The sequence below is a fragment of the Nilaparvata lugens genome, chromosome X (genome assembly GCF_014356525.2).
Source record: "Nilaparvata lugens isolate BPH chromosome X, ASM1435652v1, whole genome shotgun sequence".
In the NCBI taxonomy this organism is placed as follows: domain Eukaryota; kingdom Metazoa; phylum Arthropoda; class Insecta; order Hemiptera; family Delphacidae; genus Nilaparvata; species Nilaparvata lugens.
In genome coordinates this window covers 46,514,823-46,528,604 of record NC_052518.1, presented here as the reverse complement: position 1 = coordinate 46,528,604, position 13,782 = coordinate 46,514,823, and positions in this window count along the sequence as shown.

The window sequence follows — 13,782 nt, the reverse complement described above, 5'->3', positions numbered from 1 at the left end:
CAACAAATTAAGTCTGAATATCGAGAAGACTTCATATCTGAACTTTGGAATATCTTGTTCTTTCAGACTTCTCAGCCCCCTGAAATTCCAGTGTTGGATGTGCAGATGATCATTGTGGATGTGGGGTAATAAAGCAATGTCAGGTAGTCAAATATATTGGCCTATCGGTTGATGATAATATGATGTGGAAGAGTCATATTGATTCTATGAAGAAATATTCTCGATGCCTACTACACAGATTGCATCATTTGGAAAGATTGTGTCCAAGGTTCGTTTTAAGGAATATCTATTTTGCATTGCCTCAATCTCGTCGCTCTTATGGACTGGTGTGCTGGGGCAGCACATATAAAACCCACCTGAAATCACTCATCACTCTTCAGAAGTCTATGATCTGCCTCATTGATGGAGGATGTAGACGTGAGGACTTCTTGAATGCTTGTCAATCATTGGATGTCATGCCTCTAAGATACTTGTATGTCTTCAAAGTAATCATTCAGTTGTTGAGTGGTACTGGAGATGGCGCGGCGCGTTCATCCAAGCAGAAAGGCATTACAGTACAAGAGTAATGGAGAGGCTATGCACTCCAAGGCCGTTTTTGACATTTTTCCAAAAATCTTTCCTCTTTTTGCAAGGCAGATTTTACAGCAGGTTGCCTCAATACATCATTGACTCAGCATTCCTGAGGCATCGTTTCAAAATCAATCTTAGGAGGTTTTTGCTTACTCATTTTATTGATGAGACTGAGGGTTGGTATCGAGTGGTTGATTGATTGTTGTCTGGATAACGATGAGTAACTACTTTAATGTATCATTCATTGCTGTTTTTCTTTTTTCTTTTCCTTTACAAACAGGAATTCTCAGTTTCTATTATTCTTTATTTTTCTTCTTGATGATAATTTCATTTCCATTTTTTTTGTTATTGAGATTTTAACACTGCATGGGCACTCTTTATAATACTGCATGAGGGCATATCTTCACTCCTGAGCGCAGATGAAAATTTTATATTTTTTTGCGCTCAGTATAATTTGTCAAATCATTCTATAAATTATAAGTATTATTGTATACATTTATATATATATTTTTCCTATTTATACATTCTTGATAAACTAAGCTCATGTTATATGATTAATTCATTTATTTCTATTATTGATTGATTCTATTTCATTTTTTGTTTATTAAGGATTTTTCTGATTATATTTTCTGTGATGTATACTATTTTCTTTAAAATTGTAATTGTTTTGATTGACAAAATGAATTTTAATTTGAATTTACTATTATTATTAACGATTGTTGGTATTTGTTATTGATGACTGTTATTGATATTAATCATGCCAGCTCATAGGCCCAATGTACATTCGAATTATTTAGTGAGTTCTGCGTTTCTTCTGTTTAGTTATTCTGTGTAATGTGTGTGATTGAAATTGTTTGATGATAGGTTTGGAGCTTCATTTTCAGTTTTTGTTTGATATAATAATCGTTCATGATGCCAGGAGAAAGGTGTATAGTTGCAGTGTGCAATAATTGCAGGATAAAAACACGTGATTTGGGTGAGAAGGAAATCTTCTGTCACAAATTCCTCAGATCCTCTGGTTTCCAAGCAATTAAGCAATGGTCCCAGCGTTGTAAGAGAGCTGATAAGTTTTTCAATTCACTGACAGCTCAGAACATTTCAATTCTGTTGATTATGATCGCGATCTAAAACATGAACTGTTGAATTCACCATTGAGGAAAATTCTCAAACCTCAAGCTCAAGAAGTAGTTGGATCTTTCCACAAACAAGGGACCTTTATAAGGATGAAATTCCTTAATGGGAATCTAAATAAGAGGAAGAACAATAACAACGCGAGAAAAACTAAGAGAAAGTACAAAAAAACTCATTTGAAATGGTATGTATTGAATCGAATCATGTACTAAGACGATTTTTCAGTCTTGCCAGTAAAATTTATAGGATTTCCATTAAAAATTTGTTATGATATTGTTTCAAAGAGGACAAAATGCTGAACATTTTATGTCATTCACTCCTATGTAGTGTTGATGGTTAATCTGCTATAAGGGCCTCAAATTTAGGCATTTTTACGTTTGAATGCATGTTAAGCTGGGCCGAGAGGTCGCAGCATGACGTCACACCACAGCCGGCTGCGTTCTCCACGCGTCTTATGGGATCAAGGCAACCTTCTATACACTATTCTTGGGTTATAGACGACACTGCAGTGAGATCTCTGGAACAGAATTCATCAAAACTTAGGCAGTCCATACCTCTCCTCACAAGTATGCAGGGAATTTTTGAGAGAGGTGCAGTAGATCAACCTACCCTTGGTATCACCCAAGCCTGCAACCTTTCCTAGGTGAAATCATGGTTCTTGGATCAGCGCCAGGTCAAATCCCTCTCAGAGGAAGAACTGACAAAAAGCAGCAGATACTGCTTTACTGTGATGGAGATTGTTCTGGAGGACCCTGGGCATTATCCTTAACTGGTGTTGAGACAATTGAAACTTGCTAGTCCCAGGTTGGCACTGTAGTTGACTGACCTAACCAAACCCGATGGGTTTGAGGGCGCCTGGTACCCTGCATGCACCGTTAGGCCAGTTTCACACGGCAGAGACCTCGCTCCTGGAATATCATATTACGGAAGATCATATTTCATATTTTGCAGCTCTCCTGTACTTTCACATGGGGATCTTACGAATAAGCCAACAGATCTAACAACTCCGCCGACGTTTGCTCAAAGTATATGACTCATCACTTTTTCTCAAAGTCTAACTTCCTTAAAAATATAGATAGAAGATTTCTGATTTCGGATTTGGATTCAGCGACCCCAAATTCTTTAAAGTGTAAGTCCCAATTTCAAAAATACCCGAAAACAAGGAAGTTATAGCTGTTTTTGATATAGCTTTCCATTATCATATGATTATATAGTACGTACTAAGATAATAATACTCCTGCCTCACAAAGGGGCAGGCAAAGGTTTTAAGAAGTTTTTGAAGAACACCTGAGAAGTTTATACATAAACATTTTCAATTTTTAAAAGTTCTAGTTTTCCAAAAAAATATTGAACTATGAAAAGATGAATCCAAATATGAAATCATAAATCATCTCCACTCATCACCCAATAAAATAGGAGGAAAAGGAATGTTGTACAGTAAAATTCACTGAATTTCAATTGTCATTCAACAATCCAATTTATCAGGTTCAAATCGTTGAATATCACTTTAAATTCCCAGCAATTATTGACTATTTCTTTTTACAATCAGAAAAATCTATTATGAACATACAGTATAAACATTGTGCTGATCTGAATCGATCTATGGTAATGATAGGAATTGAAAGAATAGGAAATGTCATGGCATTCCAAGTAGTGATGTCTGTGTATTAGAACTGCTGAGTTGATAATGCATACTGAAAAAAAGTCATGAATTGCTCAGACCAACCTGGCCTGTGATGAACCTGTATAAACAATTCATAGAATTCTTAGAATTCATAGGAACGGTAAAAAAATCAATTTTACGAAAATCGATGTACATGTAACTGGATTTAGAAGATCAATACGATAATGTTCTCTATCACAATTTAATCATAGAAATGTTTAAGCAGTGGCGGCGTGTCCATGAGAGCACAAGAGCACGTGAACCCCCTATGAAATTGCTACAATAAATTAAAGTTCAAATCAATAGAAAATTGATTGAAGTAATAGTAATACTCAAATTTCTTGTAATATTAAAACAATAAGGAGCGCACCAAGCAAGGTACACGCATTGAAATAACCTTTTGAATTACGCGCTACAGCAAGCAGGATCACTGCTCCAAGCGTTAGTATGGGTTCAAATGGTAGCTGGGCGAGTTCAATTCCCTCCCCGTGGGGGGTGGGAGACTATTTACATTAGCTTTACGGTGAGCTGCTTTCCAAGCAGCTCATAGCTGTGATAGTGTGACTTTGCATTGGCGCCATTGCCTTCTAGAGCCGTTTCCACTTATGAACTGTTCTAGCTGGCACTGGCTACTACTTTGTTTACTGTTTGCAGTTTCGCGTTCGCGCTACATGTGTTGTCGATTTTGAGGTTAATTCTTGTTTCTTCTTTCTTGTGTTTTGAAAAGTGAGAATGGAGGGTTCAAGAAAGGTTTCAGTTAGCTATTTAAAAGAGATAGTGTTCTCTAATTTATCAATCGAGGAAAAAATATATCGATTAAGGAAAGTGGTAGGCCTACACCGACAATTGATATACATCAGACTTCTACAGCGAAATCCAGGACATACAAGAGAGATTTCAAAGACCAACAATATGAAAAGACATCTTGGCTGTGTGGTTGTGAAGAAACTAACAAACTTCATTGTTTTCTGTGCTTGTTGTTTGCTCGCGAAAAAAGGCGATCCAGCATGGATTAAGAACGGTGTGTGTGATTTAGCTCATTTGACTCAAAAAATTAAAAAGCATGGTGATCGATGTTTTCGCAGCAAGGAAGGAGAGGAGGATGGGTTTTATTTTCAAAAAATGCTCTGTAAATGCCAACTAGAAGGAGGGTGAGTGTTAACAAAGTCTCTAAAAGCATGTTAATCCTTATATCTTTGATTGGAAATTATCTTACATCGAGGAAAAATTATTGCTGTTTTCTGTATAATTTATGATTTGTACATGAATTATTCAATGGGAGTATGGGAGTACATCTTCTAGGTTGAGAATCCTGAGTATATCTAAATACTTATTATTATTAAACGAAAATCCAAATTATTATATAGGTACTTAATATAATACAACCCATTAGAATATTTTGTTACCTACGTAATAATATGATAGGCCTAGTACTCTTCTAGGAATAAAAAATTACATTCTACTACGTGAAACGAACAAAATTCACTTGAAACATGGGGTTTAACAAATTATTAAAGATCTAGATCTTGTTTCTCATGTTAAATGTGAACCCCCCATTAGTATTTGCACGAGCCGCCACTGTGTTTAAGTGAAAACATTGGGCGCAAACCTTCTGCCATGAGGGGACAAATAAATTTATGAAAAGCTTGATAGCTTGAATAGTGATCTGATATTTGTTACACGTTTTTATTCTAAGACATAATATGTCTTAGACTAATTTTTAATGTTTCTTCAATCGGCAGGAAAACTTTGGTTTTTCAAAGTTATCTTACTCCCTTATTTTGGGGTATTTTCAGAAATCAAGATAAATAACCTACCAAATTTCCTACATGAATACAGTGTAAGTTGTATTATAATAGCTACAGTACTTACGTACTGTATAGTACAGTACCTGTTCATTTTTACCGTATAATTATATGATAATAGAAAGCTTTATTAAAAACAGCCATAACTTCCTTGTTTTCGGATATTTTCGAAAACGGGACTTACAATATAAAGAATTTGGGGTCGCTGAATCCAAATCCGAAATCAGAAATCTTCTATCTATATTTTTAAGGAAGTCTTTGAGAAAAAGTGATGAGTCATATACTTTGAGCAAACTTCGGCATAGTTGTTAGATCTTGCCTCTGCTTGCCTCGAGGGGAAAAGACGTGACAAAACGAGGTTCCTGGATAGGAGTCACCATGTGAAAGACACGATTTGACTCAATGTACTTCGACAAAAAAACGTGAACACTGTTCAGTGTTCAGGTTGCACGTCTCCTATCGTGTGAAAGAGGCCTTAAGCTAGCTCCGCAGTGCAGGCTGGATGCTTGTCTGACTCGGACTAGGCGCTGAGACAGCAAATAATAGCAGTGTTGGTGGGAATGCGAGCGGCCGCAGTAACACAGATACACCGGTACAGTTACATGTACCACCCAGCAATGGTCGGCGTAGTTCCGCCTAGCAGACAGACGAAAGATCAATCCAGTCGGTTATTTGATCCCTCCAGCCAGGCTCAGCCAAGCAGCCGAGACAATAGAACAATGGTGTGGCGGTCTTATTCCCGTTCATCAGCAGTTTTCTTTCGCACAATTATTTTGATTTCTGTGTTACCTATAATCAATAACAACTCCAGTCACCAGTAAAAAGTTTCCAGAAACGTGGTGTACTACCATATTAATGACTTTTCATTATGATTTTTGATTATTTAAAAACATTGTTGACATTCTGAGCCTTCAGGCTAAACTTGGGGTTGCTGAGAACGGAACTGCAATCAGAATTTCTCTATCACGAAGAATAACAAAAAAAAAACCAGCTGTTGATCTTCCGGCAACCGTTAACAGTCATCCTGCAATGCGGCCGAAACACTTCCAAGCCAGACACCCATCTCAAATGACAACAACGCCAAGCTGTGAGAAACCATCCTGCACTGCGGCGCTAGGTTTAGAGACACCATTTGAAAGAAGGCCTGGTGCCATCCACCCATCAGCACGGTTGGGTTGGCCTAAAAAGAAGTAGAATTTGGCCAAGGAAGGCCAACAGATGGAAAAAGAAAGAAAGAATGACACACAGCTAAGTAAATGGAAGAAGTGCTATTCTAGAAATGAAAAGTTCCAAAGAAAAATGAGAAGGAGAATAAGGGTTTTTGGAAGAAAGGCTTTGGAAAAGGGGTCCTTTTCAGTCGCATCCTACGAAAAGCAGGGATACTGTGGGTGTATTCTGATTTTCAACATATTCTTGAGTCCGATGTTTGACTCAAAGCTCCCTCAACCCACAGGGGGCCACATCCAAGTTATGTTGAGAAGAATCGTGTGTAAAATCCATAGTTTTTTAACTTAAAAATGATTGTATACCTATTAAAATATCATTATTTTTCCAACCTTATAGTTCAGAATTTTATAATCTAAAAATAAGGTGGGAGCAAATTTTTCTGTCCGATTACGAGATTTGGCAGCAATAGCTGAAAAGTGGAAAACGAGCCGAAAATACGAGGTTTTGAGCCACTCTGTATCTAGCACAAGGAAATTTTGCATGAAGAAATCGGTTCTGGACTTCTCTTATGTACCCAAATAATATATTAATAAATTAGAACTACAATATAAATTGCAAGCACACCCCCTTTTTTATGTCTATATTGACCAAACTAACAATAATTTGAACAAAACAATTTTTCAATCATGAGCAGTAACAGGATCGCATAATTTTTTACATTGTAAAATCAATAACAAATATTATTCAATACCACATACTTAATCTAACAAGATGTCAAAAAAGGAATACTACTTTCTTAATTATTAAAATTGTTTGTAAGTAATTGTTTGCTTGCATAAAAAAGTTTTTTAATTGGTGCATTCACGCACAGATTCACACACCACTCACACATTAGAATAACATTTCATGTGTAACTAAAAAAGTGATTCAAAGTTAACGTGAAAAAATGTGAATCAAAGTTAACCAATGACAGTGAACAAACTCTCAATATTTTCAGGAGAAGAAAGAAGCCACTTGAAAATTTGTTTTTTAGATGAATGCCTCTCCCTCTATGATCCCTTTTTCATCTCCACACACTGTTACTGAACATGTAATTGAGGAGAAACAATTGGTTGAAAATGCATGAAACTGATTTTTGCCAATCCCGGGATTGATATTGGATAATCCTGAAATACCGGGATTGGAATTCAGTCCCGGGATTGACATCCCTAATTACTACTTACACATTTATTTTTTTTACTTACAATAATTCTATTCTCCTAATGATGTATTTGAGTAGTGGCTGAGGAATGCAGAATGTATTGTAGAATGAAGAATGCACGCAAGCGAAGTGAACCTGATGTTCTTGATATTTATTTTTCTCGATGATTCAGCTGACGGTCCAGGCGATGGCGCCCCTTGCTTCATGGATAAGGTGAATGAAGCGAGCCTGCCGGATAGTGCCATGATATAAGTAACTTATCTGGCACACGCTAGAGGGCATAAAGTGTCACTTTTCTATTGCTTAATATTGTTAAACACTGTTCTAAGGAAGAATGTCACAGCTCTAGTCTTTTGACTATAATAGAGCCACCATGTACTGTAGCAATTAACTATTATGAGAAGTATTACATCTCAAGTTGAATCAGATTCATTTTTCAGTTTATCTACTATTATTCTTCATTCTTCAATGTGTTATACATTTCAACAGAGGGTAATAGAGTTTCTCGAAACAGATTGAATGTTGTGGTCCCAAAATCTAACTTAACAGCCTTCAAAAAAACTCTATCTCTTTTTGATTCACCATCAGAGATAAAGGAAGAAAAACTTTATAAAACAACTCCGCATGCATCTGGTAAATGAGGATGATATTGATAAATATATAATATTCAAATGTGGATAAATCAAGAATGTATATACACTTATGAAAAAGGGAATGAAATATAAAAATATGAATATTATTGTTTATGTTTTGAGAACAGAATGTGTAACTCATGTGTGTTGTGTATCATATAGATTTTTATCATTATTATTGGTGGATTGAAATCCTGTTTACAGTGTACTGAGAGATGTTTTGGAAGATAGTGTTTTTGTTTGTATTTATTTTTTAAGGCCGGAAGTTGAGGTTTGTCGAGCTATACATCTGTTTTAAATTCGTTTATTTAGTTTCCCTAACAGGTAATATACCTTCGAGCTCTATTATTGTTTCTGGAGGATCATATAACTATTTTGTGAGTTTTTCATGTTATGTAAACTTATGGGACAATAAAGAAGTTTCAAAATCACAATCGAATCCTGACTAGTCCCAGGAACATCACGAAGAGGACCAGGAACGGTAAGGGGACCTCCAGTAAGGTTCGAGAACGCCTTTCTCGACCCCGAGACACTATCCTAGCCGCAGGAAACGCCCGGTACCCGATGTGAGGGACCCGGTGACCAGCAGTGACGCCCGGTGTAAGGGCTCTCCTACCTTGCTAGTTCCAACTGGAAAAGCAAGAGGACCTCGAGTAAGGCTTGGGAACGCCTTTCTCGACCCCGAGACACTTATCCTGGCCATAGGAAATAGCCGGTACCCGTGGTTAGGGACCCGGTGATCAGCAGTGACACCCGGTGCAAGGGCTGTCCTACCTTGCTAGTTCAAACTGGAAAAGCAAGAGGACCTCGAGTAAGGCTTGGAGATGCCTTCCTTGACGCCGAGACACCAAACCTTGCCTCAGGAAATAGCTTGTACCTGAGGTTAGGGACCCGGTAACCAGCAGTGACGCCCGGCGCAAGGGCTCTTCTACCTTGCTAGTTCCAATTGGAAAAGCAAGAGGACCTCGAGTAAGGTTTGGGAACGCCTTTCTCGATCCCGAGACACCGATCCTGGCCGCAGGAAACGCCCGGTACCCGGTAGGGGACCCGGTGACCAGCCGCAATGGGAGTGTCCTGGATCTACAAACTCCATCGTAATGAGGCAGTGAAACTAGCAACATCGACGGGATTACCATCAACAGGTACGATGGTGGAGCTTAGGACGATTCTAGTGGATCACCATAGGAGAATAGCAGGTGAATCCAGCAGTCCAAACCAAGCTAGCAATGGAGCTAGTGTGAGCTACCACGAGGCAGATGGAGCAACGTTACTGTGGCCTCCTATAGAGGAGGACCACCAGGAGTCTTCCAGACTCGAAAAATAACCCGAGGAGGTGTCACCAGCTTCGGATGGCGAATCCTGTCATTCATGGGTGTATAGCTTACGGAGCAGAGACATCATTGAATTGCTCTTAGACTCTGTGCCAACTGACGGCACCTGTTCCGAATTGAGGAGAGCATTAGCAGAGCAGCAGCAGCGATTCCTCACAATGCTTCCACCACTTCCAAGTGAGGAAGCTGTGCTACAACCAACAATACCGAGATCAATACCGGCTAATGCAGATACTGATCCACTGTATCATGCGAGACCTGCATTGGTGAGACCAGTTGTACCACCAGCTTACCAGTACATGCCCCGACACATACCGAAATTGCCTACCAGAGCTGCAGCACCTCACACTCCATTTATGGACCCAGGAACTTTGTGCGATAAAGTTCAGGGAGGTTGTCATAATGATGGCAACGGAGACGCTCCTAGTTTTCTGGAGTGCCTTGAAGAATTCCAACAAGCCTATGGGCTGACAGGGGAGCAGTTGTTCCTGGCACTACCAGAAATGTTAGCGGGAAGGTGTTCCTTGTGGATGTGGAACCGGAGGAGGCTCTGGCATCACTGGAACGACTTTGAAAGAGACTTCCGGTCTCATTACTATCCAGCGACCTACAAGGAGGACCTGGATACTCAAATCCTGAGTCGACGGCAACGTGAAGGCGAGGCCATTGACGACTATGTGGAGGAACTTAAGACCCTCATGAGGAGGAGAGGAGACTTCTCAATCAGCCACCAGCTGCAGAGGCTCTAAAAGAATCTTCTACCCTGGTATAAGCTGTACAAAAGGGAAGCCGAAGTTTATTGACAATCTGCTCAAGCTGGCCAGGCAATATGAGCAAATAAAGCTGGAAGAGAAAAGTGCTCAACAGAGGCAACGGGCTGCGAAGCAGGAGGAGGTGCATAAACCAGTAAAATCTCGCCCCGAACCTGAGCCTACAACAACCCAACGACGTGTGGAGTCGACTCCAGTTGAACCTGTATGCTGGCAGTGCAAGAAGGTGGGTCACTGGAGGTCAGAGTGCCCTGAGGCTTCTCTCTGCTCAACCTGTGGGAAGTCTCTTTCCAGTTGCACCTGTGAGAGAGACCAGAAGAGGACTATGGATAAAGCTGCTGTGGTGAAAACCCGGAATCAACTCCAACTGGAACCAGAGTTGCAGTTCAACAACAGACTGTATACAACAGTTGAAGAAGCTGGCAACCAATATCGAGCTCTACTCGATACAGGATCCGAATCCAACTATTTAAGCTTGGCTACATTCTCAAGCTTAGAGGCAGCCGGGTGTGCAAGGAAAACGCCTACACAGCAAGGTGCGGTCTTGGCCAATGGAACGGCAGCCAAGAGGTGCTGCCCACAGTGATGACTATCATGGAAGGATTATTACCCGAATTTTCATTTGGCATGCAGTTTCTGTGGGAGCACAAAGTGAAGATCGACACTCACACCCATACCGTGGAGTGAGAGCCTCAACCCAGGGAGAAAGGTGAACCAGAGTGGATATTGGCAAGTGCCATTGGAGGAGCAGAATAAGCAGCTTACAGCGTTTACAGTACCTGGAAGGGGGCTATTCCAATTCCGGATGATGCCGTTTGGACTACACTCAGCTGGAGCAACATTTCAATGTCTTCTGGACCGGGTAATTGGGCCGGAATTGGAGCGCTGTGCCTTTGCTTACCTGGATGACGTCATCGTCCTGGGAGAGACGCTGGAAGCTCATATGCTAAACTTAGCTAGAGTGTTCAGAAGACTACGAGAGGCTGACTTGATAATTAACCAGAAGTGCCAGTTTTTAAAGAGAGAGTTGCGGTATTTGGGCCACATTGTAACGGAGCAGGGACTCTGAACCGATCCAGAGACGGTGAGAGCTGTGAACGAGTTTCCAACTCCACAGAAGCTGAGAATGCTCTGGAGTTTTCTAGGGTTGGCGTCCTCGTATGGGAGATTCTGAATTTCTCGGACCTTGCAACACCCTCGCACAGGCTGCTGTAGGTGGGAGTGAAATGGCACTGGGGACCAGTAGAGGAGAGGGCCTTCCAGGAGATAAAGGGGGCCCTCACTAGATCGCCAGTGCTGATGTATCCTCATTTTGAACTTCCATTCACACTCCAGACAGATGCCTCTGAATATGGAGGACTTAAGGGGGCCGAACTTAGGTATTCCACAACAGAAAAGGAATGCTTGGCTGTGATTTTTGCATTGAGAAAATTTAAGCAGTATATAGAGGGCTACGAGACTACCATTATCATGGATCACCAGGCTCTAGAGTGGCTCAAAGCAATCCCGAACCTGACAGGAAGGCTCGCGAGATGGGCTTTAGAAATGCAGAAGTATAACCTGATTATTAAATATCGACGTGGAAAGCTGAACGTGGTCCCAGATGCACTCTCTCGAGCATTGCCAGGAGGTGACACTCCGGCTGACAACAATGGAGGCCAAAAGGAGGCTACAGGAGAGGTGGCCGCCATTGTCACGGAGGATGATAGATGGATAAGGGAGTTGGAAAACAACCTGCTCCGTAATCTGGGTAAACTCCCCGATTATATGGTGAGGGGTGAGGCCCTATATCAACATATATGGGCCTGGCAGCAGCCTCCCGATGCACCCGAGAGTGACGGCTGGAAGCTGTGTATTCCGAGCGGTGCACAGGCTGAGATACTTCAGCAGAGTCATGATGTACCGACAGCTGGCCATCAAGGGGTGTTTCGGACCTATCACCGGATAGCCTGTTGCTATTACTGGCCAGGCCTCTATGCAGACGTTGCGAAGTATGTGAGGCGGTGCGAGACCTGCATGAAGCACAAAGTGGAGCAGCGGCCTCCATATGGGCAGATGAATAGCCAGAGGAAGGTGGTTCGACCCTGGGAGACCGTCAGCACCGATATTGTGGGCCCATTACCTCGCTCGAAGAGAGGAAATGAATACCTGGTGGTGTTTCAAGACCAGTTCACAAAGTGGACGGAAGCTCGGCCGCTAGCTCAGGCAGACAGTAACGCAGTTGCACGAGCCTTGAGGGAAGCTAGTTGTCACCAAGTTTGTAGTGCCGAAGTTATTGATTTGTGACAATGGAACACAATATACCAGTAGGCTTCTTAAGTCATACTGTAAGGATAATGGCATTACATTATTCTATACTCCACCATATTCACCAAGCTGTAACCCTACTGAGAGAGTCAACAGAGTCTCAAAGACTATGATACAGCTCTATGTGGGAGAGCACCATGCTGATTGGTACCAAGTATAATCCTGCTTTCCTGAATTTTGGGAGAGAATTGAGAGCACCAGGAGATGCTAGCTGTGAGGAGGAAGGTGATCCCCGACAGGAGGATGGAGGCATGAGTCGAGCGGCCCAGCTGAGGAGGCTTCAGGTGCTGGAGCGTGCACAGAAGCTCGTTTTAGACAACCTAAACGAGGTCTATAATAATACCAGGAGGTATTATAATCCTAGGCGAAGACCGTTAGAATTGAGAACGGGGCAGATGGTGTATAAGCAAAATTACCACCTCTCATCCGGAGTTAACCAGTTTGCAGCTAAGTTAGCTCCAAGATTTTCTGGGCCCTATGAGGTAGAGAAAATGTTGAGTGCTTCAGTAGTACTGTTGAAGGGAGTTGCCGGTAAGAGGCTGACAGTTCACGTGAAGGATATCAAGATTTTGCCGCCCCTTCCTGAGGACGAGGAGGACGAGGATGGAGGAGTCGGCAACGATGGAGGAGCCGGTGCCGAGGAAGATGGTGATGGGAGGATGAATCACGTAAACAGGGTGACGCTGCCCACTCGGCTGATGGAGTACCGAGGAAGGGGAACCCACCATAACTAATAAGGTGAGAGCTTGGAAGGGGAAAATAACATCAAATTTGGAGAGAATTCACTTAGAATATTTATAGTTCACATTTAATTATGGTGTTCGAGGAAGTTGGTTGCATCAGCACTAGCTGAAATTAATGGAAATATTGAGAGATGGAAATAACTATTTTTTGTCTAAAGGGATTCATTAATGATAGACCTATTTAAAGGTAGTGAAACTAATAACAGATTCCGAGTAATTTTTCCTTGTCAAAGAGAATTAAAATTAAGCTAAGTGGCAATCAAACCATTTCAGTTTAATTATCCAGATAATCAGTCTTTGGACTTTATCTGTTAAATCGGAAAGTCTTGTTACCATCACTTCTTCCATTCCCAATAAAATTGCCACATTTCCAATTCGAAACCGCTAATAAATTTGTTGTTGCCAAGCACGGGCTAACAAATTTGAATCATTTTATTTTTTTTTTAATCATCAGTTATAGTC